This window comes from Trichosurus vulpecula, chromosome 1 (assembly GCF_011100635.1).
Source record: "Trichosurus vulpecula isolate mTriVul1 chromosome 1, mTriVul1.pri, whole genome shotgun sequence".
In the NCBI taxonomy this organism is placed as follows: domain Eukaryota; kingdom Metazoa; phylum Chordata; class Mammalia; order Diprotodontia; family Phalangeridae; genus Trichosurus; species Trichosurus vulpecula.
The window spans coordinates 307,231,399-307,243,466 of NC_050573.1; positions in this window are offsets into that span (position 1 = coordinate 307,231,399).

Consider the following 12,068-nt stretch of genomic DNA (forward strand, 5'->3'; position numbering starts at 1 on the left):
CCTCTACATTTTTCTAGGGCTGCCTGAAATCCTTTGGTGGGCCACAGGTTGTGTTGACCTGAGTTAGTGACTAACTAATTTTATTGATATAGAGAACATCCATATAAGGAAAACCTTTCCTCTAATGCTAATTGTTACCTTCTCTATAACTTTGAGTTTAAGAGAACTGTCTGGAGTAGTCAGAGGTTGAATGACATTAGTTTCATTGCCAGTATGTGTCAGAGGCAGGATTTGAATTCAGGTCTTGCTGATTGCAAGGATAGCTTCTAGTCCTTATCCTACACTTCTCTAGGATAGAGATAAATCTGAGAATCATCACCTTAAAGATAGTAATTGAATCAATGGGAGTTGATGAAATCACTGAGAGAAGTGCAAAGGGAGAAGAGCTTTGGAGGAATTCCTTTGCTTGGTGTGTGTGGATGATGCTCCAGCAAAGGAGACTGGGGAGCAATTGGAGAAGGGGAGAACAAGAACATTGTCATGAAAGCCAAGTAAAGACAGAGTGACTGGGAGAAAGGGGATAGTTAAAAGTTGAAAACAATGGAAAGGTTAAGTCAGGTTAAGGACTGAGAGAAAGCCATTGGACTATGAAGTTAAAAGATCATAGGCAACCTTTGAGAGAATATTTTTTATTTTTTATTTTTGTAACATTAATTTAAAAAAATTTTGAGTTCCAAATTCTCTCTCTCCCATTTGCTCCTTCCTTATCCATTGAGAAGACAAGCTATATGATATTAATTATAGCTGTGAAGTCATACAAAATACATTTTCATATTAATACTGGAAAAAGGAAAGAAGGTGAAAAGCATGCTTTAATTTTTTAATGTATTATTTATTTGTTTTTGGTTTTCAACGTTCACTTCCACAAGATAATGAATTCCAAATTTTCACCCCATCTCTCTCTTCCCCTCTCCTCCCCTCTGCCAACCTCTTTAACTGGAGAGCATTTTTCATCATGGATCATTTGGAATTGTCTTGGATTGTTGCCTTAATCACAGTAGCTAAGTCTTTCACAGTTGATCATTGTTACAAAATGAACGCTACTGTGTACAATGTTCTCCTGGTCTGTTCACTTCACTTTGCATCAGTTCATGTAAATCTTCTTAGGGTTTTCTGAAATCAGCCAGCTCATCATTTCTTATAGCACTATTGTGTTCCATTACAATCATATACCATGACTCGTCCAGCCATTCCACAACTGATTTGCAACCCCTGTTTCCAATTCTTCACCACCACAAAAATGCTGCTATAAATATTTGTGCACAAATATGTCCTTCTCCCATGCTGTCCCCCCTTTTAAAAAAATCTCTTTGGGTTAAAGACCTAGTAGTGGTATTGCTAGATCAAAGGGCATGCACAGTTGATTTGGGTGTAGTTTTATTTTTTAATTAAATTTTATTTTAACAGAATAGAAACACAAAAACAGAGAAAAGAAACAAAAACATATCATAAACTTAAATATTGAAACTTAAATATAAAGTAAGAAAGAAAAAAAGCATGTCATGTGCTCAGCAGAATGTAGGAGAGGATTCAAAATACATAACAATAAATTTTTGTTTCAAGAAAGCCTGTGTGATAAATAATACACCTTGTGTTGAGAATTGTCTATCTTTTCTTTGCTTTCTTGTGTTTTCTTTTGTTCTCTGCTGTGCACTTTTTAACTTTGTTCTTTTCCCCCCTTCTCCCATCTCCCAAAAGGCTACAATATTATTTAGATATTTCTTGATATTTACGTACACATACAGATATATACATATACTTATAAATATATACATACGTATATAGACATATACTTTCCCAAACATAATCTACTCCTGATCTTTGTTTTTTATGTTTGTAGATATCTTTTGTTTCCTATCCTTCCTGCCTCTTCTACTTTACTTCTACCCACTACATCACCTTCCTATTACTTGCCTACCCTCCTCCTCCACCAACCACCCTGCCCTCCTATTACTTGCCTTTCCCCCTCTAAGGATCCCTCCCCTATCCCCCATTCACATTAATCTAAATTCCTTTTCCCTATTCCCTCGTTCTCCCCTCTAAAAATTCCTCCATTGTCTTAATCCCTCCCTTGTCCTCTCCCCCCTCATTAAATCCCTACCATTTTATTTCTTCTAAATTTAAAAGACTTTTATACTCTTCTAAATATATATGTTTTGTTCCCTCTTAAACCCATTCCAGATGAATGGATGAACTACCAGCCCCCCTCCTATTTCTGAATGGTTTTACTTTTTAAATTCATATCATAATCAGGTTTATCCCCCTCTTTCTTATAAGCTCAACAATTATTAATAAGAATGTTAGACATACATTTTACATTTTATGTTATATAAAAGGTAAGCAATCTGTTCTTATAGATCCCTTATAGTCATTCTTTGGCATGTACCTATATGTCTCTTGGTTCTTGTATGATGAATCTGCTATTAAATCGAGGATTTTTTTTAACAAAGTCTTGAAAGTCTGGGAGTTTGTCAAGTGTCCATTTTTTTTCATTCAAGATAATACTGAAATTTGAAGCGTATGATATTTTCAGCCAGAGCCCCAAGTCTTTTGCTCTTTGATATATTGTATATCAAGACCTGCTGTCCTTTAATGTCTCTGCTGCTAGGTCTTGTGTAATTCTAGTTGTGGCACCATCATGTTTAAATCATTTTAATCTTGATGCTTTTATTATTTTATCCTTGATCTGGAGATTTCCGAATTTGCCTATGATATTCCTACGAGTTTTCCTCCTAAGATCTCTTTTAACTGGTGTTCGATGGATTTTTTCTATTTCTACTTCTCTGCCTTGTTCTAATGCTTCAGGACAATTTTCTTTAAAAAAAAGTCCTGTATTATTGTATCAAGATTCTTTTTTGATCATAACTTTCAGGTAGTCTGATTATTTTCATATTTTCTCTTCTTGATCTATTCTCCAAATCTGTTGTTTTTCTTATGTTTCACTTACTCTTCTATTTTTTCATTATTCATGTTTTGTTCAATGGAGGGGAAGGCAAGGCAATTGGGGTTAAGTGACTTCCCCAAGGTCACACAGCTAGTAAGCATGTCAAGTGTCTGAGGCCAGATTTGACTCAGGCCCTGCTGACTCCAGGGCTGGTGCTTTACTCACTCTGCCACCTAGCTGTCTCTTGGGTGTAGTTTTAAGTTGCTCTCCAGAATGATTGGATCAGTTCACAACTCTACCTACAGTACATTAGTATCCCAATTTTCCCACATTTCCTTCAAAATCCCTCATTTTCCTTTTCTGTTATATTAACCAATCTGATAAGTGTGAGGTGGTAACATAGAGTTGTTTTAATTTGCATTTCTCTAATCAATAGTGATTTAGAGCTTCTCCTAGAACTATAGTTTGATTTCTTCATCTGAAAATTGTCTGTTTGTATCCTTTGGCCGTTTACCATCTGGGGAATGACTCATATTCTTATAAATTTTAAAAAGTTCTCTATATATTTATATGAAGACATCATCTGAGAAACTGTAAATTCTCCTCTCCACCCCCCCACAACAATTTTCTGCTTTCTTTTTATCTTGGCTACATTGGTTTTATTTGTACAAAACCTTTTCCATTTAATGTAATAAAATTTTGTAATTTTATATCACACAATGCCCTCTGTCTCTTGTTTATCCATAAATTCTTCTCCTATTAATAATTCTAATAGGTAATATGTTCCATGTTTCTTTAATTTAATACTTTCCTTTATATCTAGGTCATGTATTTATTTTTGACCTTATCTTGATAAATGGTCTAAGATATTGGTCTATACCCGATTTCTGCCAGACTGCTTTCCGGTTTTTCCAATATTTTTTTAAACACATAGCAAATTCTTATCCCAAAAGCTTAAATCTTTACATTTGTCAAACACAAGGCTACAATAATCATTTACTACTGTCTATTGTATGTCTACTCTGTTTGACCCATACACCTTTCTATCTCTTAGACAGTACCAGATAGTTTTGATAATTATTGCCTAATAATATTCAAACTCTACTGCAGAGAGTGCAATTCTGATGGACTAGCCACATTGCTTAAATGTCAAACCTATGCTTACCAAAAAGACAATTTTATGGAGAACTCACACAGGGCAAATACTCACATGGTGGTCAAAAGAAGTTATACAAGGACACTCTGAAAGTCTCTATTAAGAACTTTGGAACTGTGTGACAGAGGGGACACTGGCACAAAACCGACCAGTATGGTGTGCCCTCATCAGAGAAGGTGCTGTGCTCTATGAGCAAAGCAGAATTAAAGGAGCTTAGAAGAAATGTGAGATGAGCAAATCTAGAGAACCTGCCCCAAATGTTCATATGGATTATTTGTGCCCAACCGGTGGTAGATCATTCCAAACTCATATCTGTCTGATCAGTCACAGTCAGACAGACTGTAAGTTGACTTTAGCATAGTGATGTAATTTTGGTCCTCTTCGAGAATGAAGGACAGCAACAACAATATACTTTAAAATCTGGTACTGCTAAGCTCCTTCCTTTACAATTTTTTTCATTAATTCATTTGATATTCTTGACCTTTCGCTCTTCCAAATGAATTTTGTTATTCTTGCCATTTCTTTTAGCACACTAGTATTCCATCACAATTATATACTACAACTTGTTGAGCCAAGAATTGCTACAAATATTTTTGTATATATAGGTCCTTTTCTTTTTTCTTTGACCTCTTTGGGATATAGATCTAATAGTGGTATTGGTGGATCAAAGGATATGCAGTTTTATAGTCCTTTGGACATAGTTCCAAATTGCTCTCTAGAATGGTGTAATGGTAATTTCAATTTGAAGATCTTTCCCACCCATTAATAGGTCACATGACCTTTGTACATCACAGGAAGCCTAAGTCACTTGTGGTGGGAGGAGTTTGCTGACTGGAAAAGGAAAGTGTGCCACAGGAAATGCTGAGAGAGCAGTTAGAACTGAGGGAGAGAGCAGATGAAAGCAAGCCAGCTGTGCCTTGAGTGTGATTGTTGGTGGCAAGGCCCCAACAGGGGGAGGGAAGGTTATGGGATGGAGTGGTTCTCCACTGTGATACTGTGTATTGAAATCTTTGCTGCTGTGATGGATTGGGCATATTGGTTTTGGGATCTGGTTCTGTGGTGTCTGAATAAATGGTTTACTTCTTCTATGTTCTCCATGGAGAGTCTCTTATATTTTGTGATACAGAACTACATGGGCATATTGACAACTACTGTCTATATTGTAATTATTGCCTTGCTAATACAAATGGTTGAATTAGTTCTTAATTCCATCGACAGTACATTTGTGTCCCAGTTTTTCCACATCCCCTCCCCTCCAACAGTTGTCATTTTTCTTTTCTATCATATTAATTTAATAGCTGTGAGGTGGTGCCTCAGAATTATTTTAATCTGCATTTCTCAAATCAACTGTGATTTAGAGCATTTTTTCACATAACTGTAGGTAGCTTTGATTTCTTCTTCTGAAAACAGCCTATTCATATCCTTTGACCATTTATCAACTGGTGAATGTCTCTTCTTTTCACAAATTTGGCTCAGGTCCTTATACTTTTCAGAAACGAGGCCTCTATCAGAGAAACTTGCTATAAAAATTTTTTTCTCCTCATTTTCCTGCTTTTCCCCCCAATTTTGGCTGCACTCATTTTGTTTGTGCAAAACTTTTTTTATTTCATATCATCAAGATTATCCATTTTGCTTCCTGTGATCCTCTCTATCATTTTTTTGGTCATAAACTCTTCCCCTGTGCCTAGATCTGACAGGTACCTTTTCCTATTCTCTCCTAATTTATTCTGATGTCACTTTTTATGTCTAAATCATTTATTGATTTCGACCTTATTTTGGTATATAGTGTGGGATATTTGTCCATGTCTAATTTCTGCTTAACTCTTTTCCAGTTTCCTATCAATTTTTTTTTCAGAAGGTGACTTCTTGTCCCCAGAGCTTGGCTTTTGGAGTCTATTAAACAATAGATTACTATGGTCATTTACTGTTGTGAATTGTGTACCTTTGGTGTTAATGTGACTAAAGTTCTTCCCAGACCATTCAATAGAGCCTTTACTTACACCCTTTACTTACTAGGTACAAAGTCTGATGACCACAGCCTTTTTCTAATTAGGCCACAAGAGGTGTGAAGCCCTCAGGGCCCTAAGGGGAGGTACTAAGACCAGAGCCAATTGTATGTGCACTGAGTTCTAGCCAATCAGATGTGCATGAATTCAGCCAATCAGATGCTGGCTAGAACTGTATATAAGGAGAGCCCAGAGTGTGAGAGCAACAGAATTGAGAAGCAGACATCAAGAGGGCATTGAAGAGCAGACATAAAGACAGCCAGCATTTCTAGTGCAATACTGAATAATAGTGGTGATAATGTACATCATTGTTCACCCCCAATCTTATTGGAAAGGCTTTTAGTTTATCCTCATTACATATAGTGCTTTCTTTTTTGTTTTGTTTTGTTTTTTCTTAGTTAGAGACTATCATTTTTTAAAAAGCTTCAGTGATTTCTATGCTTTCAAGTGTTTTTAGTAGAAATGGGTGTCTTATTTTGTCAAAAGATTTTTCTTCATCTGTTGAGGCAAAAATTTGATTTCAGTTGTTTTTGTCACTGATATGGCCAATCACACTTACAGTTTTCCTAATATTGAACCAGCTGTGCATTCCTGCTATAAATCCCACCTGGTCATAGTGTATGATGTTTGTAATATCTTGCTGTAATTTTTTATCAATATTCATTAGGGGAATTGGTCTATAGTTTTCTTTTCTGTTTTTGCTCTCCCTGGATTAGGTATCAAAACCATATTTATGTTATAAAAGGAATTTGGTAGGACTCCTTCTGTACCTATTCTTTCAAAGACTTTAAGAAGTAATGGGATTAATTGTTCCTTAAGTGTTTGGTTGAATTCACTTGTAAATCCATCTAGTTCTAGGGATGGCTTATTCAATTTCTTTTTCCAATATAGAGTTACTTAAATATTCTATTTCTCTTCTGTTAATCTGAGGAATATACATACGTACATGTATATACATACATACATACATAATATGTATATAAAACATATATATATATATGTATATACCAGAAAGTCTTTTTTTTTAGAGGGGAAAGTCTTGGGAATGTTGATAAACACTTCACTCAACCGGATGTGGGTGCCTGCTTATCAGCATGTCTAAAAGTGAACATCTCCTTTGTGCTTTGGACAAAATCTACAACCCCAAAGGCCAGAGGAGAACTTCATTCCACAAAAGGTTAACTGAATGAGGAACATGCTTTGTTAGGCTAAGGGCTAGGTTTCGATATTAGAAGATGAGGCCGTAAAAGAAAGAGTTCCAGAGAAGAGACTGGGGATTCCCAGGGGACAAAGATTAGGACAAAGGTTAAATACCATCTTTACCGAGTCTGCTTTACAAAGTTCATGTATATTAACTTACATGCCCCTAAGGAGGGGTTAGTGACATTTTTTTTTATCATGGGTTACTTGAGGTGGGAGAAGGAACATATTAAGGGGCACATGTAGTAGGCAGATCCAGGGAGCCTGTGAAAGATGCAGACTGTCACCAATCAGAGTCAGCTAGAAGGGACATGCAGCAGGGATGAGGGATTTAAGGCTTACTTTCTTTTCTATAAGGTGTAAAGGGGTCTCCTCCTTGTTCCCCTTACCCACCCTGCAGAACGCATTAAAATTCCAACTGCTTCACTCATCCTGAGTCTGTCTGATTAACCCCTTCTCTTTGGCCTCAAGGGATTTCTTTCTCACAGTGCTACACGTGAGGAACAGAATCTGAGTTAGAGTATTATGGAGAATAATGTCTAAAGGGGCTAGAAAGATAGCTTGGGGACAGGTTATGAAGGGTTTTTAAAACTAAACAGAGGAGTTTGTATTTAATCCTAGAGGCAATAGGAAGCCACTGGAGTTAATTATGAGAGTAATAATTGTGTATTAATAATTAATTATTGAATTAGGACCAAGGTTTCTCCCCTTTTATGTTGTTTCAGAAATCAGACCCTGTAGGTTATTTAGGCAGCCTTTTGATGTTCAAGGGTGATACTGAGAGGGAAATCTCAGATTTGTTCAAAAGGTAAAGAAATTTTATTTTAGGTAACTTGATAGATTCTGGCCCATTGTGTTTTACTCAGGTCTAGGGGGAAAAAAGTATTCTCTCTTTTGTCAGATGAATAACAGGGATACAGATAATTCTCTTTGATCAAAATTGAGTGATCAGTCATTTCCCCCAACCCCTCATGAAAATAAGCCCACCTCTCATTTTAATATTCATTCTTCTGCCTACTTTTTAAGCAGAGTTGATTTCTACCCTTTTCCAAAGGCTTTATAAGCATTGAAGGTTTCACAGTTTAGGTCTTTTTGGTCATTGAGAGGACAAATGAGCCCTTTTTGTTAACCTACTTGCCAGCAGTGGTTGATAAAACTGATTATAATTTACCCAGAAACTCTTATCTCTTGAAAATTTTTACTCAGGACAAGTACGAGAGTCACTTGGTCAGACCTACTTTTAAGGAAAATTATTTTGGCAACAGTATGTAGGATGGGCTGGACTGGGAAGATACTTGATGCAGAGAAGAGGCTGTTACAATAATCTTGCAAGAGCTAATGAGGGCGTGGACTAACGTGGTAACTCTGAGAATAGAGGAAGAGGCCAAATATGAGATTTTGTTAAGATAGAAAAAGCAAGATTTTGCAACTGATTGTACATGTGGGGTGATGGAGCATGAAGGTAATGACAAATTTATGAGCCTGGGGGACTAGAAGGGTAGTGGTGCCTTTGACAGAAATAGAGAGGCTGAGAAGTGGGAGAGGGGATTTGTAATGAACACCAAGGACTGATTCAGGAGAACTGAGGCAGCATTAGATGGAAAGGTAGGAATTTTAGAGTTCAGTATCATAGGAGCTGCATCTTTGAGTGATGGTGAAATCTCCAATGTAGTCATCCTTGAGGGTAGCTGAAGTGAAGTTATGATGCTGATCATAGGAGGTGAGGAAGTCAATGAACTGAGATGACAAGGAACTCGGTACAAAAGGACATCAGCACAGGGGTTTAATTTTCCAACTATCAGTCCAGAAACAGGGATGTGGAGGAAGATTCTTCTAGGCATTTGAAGTCCCTGAGATAGAAGGAACTATGACACAGAGACTGGTTTACAACAGAAAATAAGGTGGATTGGTGGAGGGGAAGGGAATGTAGATGGATAGTGTGAACCTCAGAGGAGGAGAGGTTTCATAGAGAATGAGAAGAGGGGAGGAGAAGAGGAGAGGAGTAGGAAGGAGAGGAGAGAGGCTTGCCCAGTGGGACAGCCCTTATCACTCAGGGTTTTGCTTGTACTTCTTTCTCACAAAGGACCATGGCATTGGGAAGGTGATGCCATAACATGCAAGTGAATTGGATTTAAGTGAGGGAGGGCTATGCAAATTCACCAGCCTCACTTTCTCCTCTGCAGCCCCTCTGCCAATAGAGGACACTAAAACCTTGTTTAGAATTGCTTCCTGGAATGTAGGATATTTGTGCACTTGGATTAATCTGCAGATTATTTAAAGTTTTGTATGTTTTGCAGATAGGTGATACAATAGATTAAAAAGCCAGACCTGGTGTCAGGAACAACTAAGTTCAAATCCAGCCTCAGACGCTTACTAGCTGTGTGGGACCCTGGGCAAGTCACTCAACCCTACTCTGCCTGAGTTTCCTTATCTGTAAAGTAGAGGTAATAATAGCAAATGCCTCTCAGGGTTGTTGTAAGGATAAAATGAGTTATCTGTAAAGCCCTTTGCAAACCTAAAAGCTCTATAGAACTGCCAACTAGTAGTGATTATATATTCTATATCTTGACTACATAGGCCATAGCAACAAGTAGAGACTAATCCATAGGGGAAAAAAAAGATTCATTTTTCCTTTCAAATGAGTTACTCTATGAGCTTCAACTCAACTGGAACTTTCAGCATTTGGGCTTTTTGGAGTTAGAAACTGCGAGCAGTCTGAGTGGGGCAAATTTCCCAGCCAGGAGAGTCTGAAAGGCGGAAGGCAGGAATCTGTAGGCTTGGAGAGTGCTCAGCGTGGGGAGCTGCTCCAGACCAAAGAGGAAGCTGTTGGCTGGGAAACCCACATGGGAGACAGGCTGGGAGAAAGCTGGGCACCCGAAACCGATGGAGATCCCCAGGCCTCCCAACACAGTACGGCAGTCTGTGGAAGCAACCAGAGGCAGTGCAACGCCACCGGCCATGAAACATGAACTCCTGAGGCTTGCAGCCCAGAGTCATGAAACGCGGCTTCTTGAACTTCCGGGAGACATAATGGCCAGGTAAACGGCTCTAATCCCTCCCCTCCCCATCCAGAGAATTCCTCAGAAAAAAAAAAAGAACAGTGGAACAGAGGAGAAAGAAGTGGGACTTCCGTGGTCAAATAGTAGAAGTTCATTAGTCCCAGAGGGGCAGAGCCGGCAGGGGTCAACACCAGGAGCCCACATGTAATCTTGCTCCCCCAGGGGAAGTGCCAGACATCAGCACAAACAACAAACAGCTGAGACCATTGCTGAAGAGCAACAGTGCTGGAGAGCACCCCTAGGGAAAGAGACATCACGGAGCCAGACCCCTCCCCCACACCTCAGGAAACTGAAGGCTATAATTCTAGACTCACAATCCCCAGAATAAGAAAGCTGGGACAGAGGGCCCTGAGCCTCAAAGGCAGAAATTTGTTGTAAAGCCAGGAAAAGGCAAACCAACATGAAGGGAAAACCGAGGACCATTGATTCTTTTTATGGTGACAGGCATTATCAAAATACCAATTTGGAAGAGGACAGCAATGATACTATAGATACATCTGATACCTCAAAAGGTAATGTGAACTGGTCTTCAGCCCCAAAAGCATTGCTGGAAGAGCTAAAGGAGGATTTTAAAAACCAAATTACGGAGCTAAAAGAAAATACGGAAAAAAATATTGGCGAAATGGCTACGGAGATTCAGAATCTAAAGAGAGAAAATGACACCCTGAGAGGCAAAATCAACCAATTGGAAAAGCAGACTCAAAAGCAAAATGAAAACACTAACTCATTAAAAATTAGAGTTGAGCAAGTGGAATCTAATGAATCTTCGAGGCACCAAGAAGTAGTAAAAGAAAATGTAAAGAATGAAAAAATAGAAAAAAATGTGAAATATCTGATTGGGAAAACAACTGGCCTGGAAAACAGATCCAGGAGAGACAATTTAAGACTTATTGGTCTACCAGAAATCCATGATGAAAAAAAGAACCTTGACAGTATCTTCGAAGAAATTGTCAAAGACAACTGCCCAGAGGTCCTAGAACCAGAGGGCAAAATAGTCATTGAAAGAATTCACCGATCACCCCCTGAAAGAGATCCCAAACTGAAAACACCAAGAAATATCATAGCCAAATTTCAGAACTACAAAGTCAAAGAGAAAATACTGCAAGCAGCCAAAAAGAAACAATTCAAATATCATGGAACTACAGTCAGGATCACACAGGACCTCTCAGCTTCCACCTTAAAAGACAGGAGAAATTGGAATATGATATTCCAAAGGGCAAAGGAGCTGGGACTGCAACCAGGGATCAACTACCCAGCAAAACTAAGCATAATCTTTCAGGCAAGGAGATGGACATTCAACGAAATAAGGGAATTCCAGACCTTCCTGATGAAAAGGCCAGAACTCAATGGAAAATTTGATCTCCAAATACAGCATTTGGGCCTTTTTTTGTGAAGCTGCAAAAAGGTATTGTTCCCAAAGTCCTCCTTCATGAATTAATGATACCTGTTCCCCAGACTCCTACCATTCCATCTGAATTTCCACTTCTTCCTCTGAAAGAAACAAAAATGGGACGTAGTATCTTCCCTATTGACACAGGAATATGAAATAGTAATATTGAGTTTTCCTTGTGTATCCTGAAGAAGAAAGAGGCTGGGCACATGGTGTCACAGGGAAGATGAGGTGAAATATTGGTATCAGAAGCTAAGCACTAAGCTTGGCAACAGATGAATTAATAGATAATACCTTTTGGAATGGGGGTGTGGGCAGAAGAGTGAGGCATAATTATGGGGAAAGGCAGGGGGCTCCATTAGTAGCCAATGCT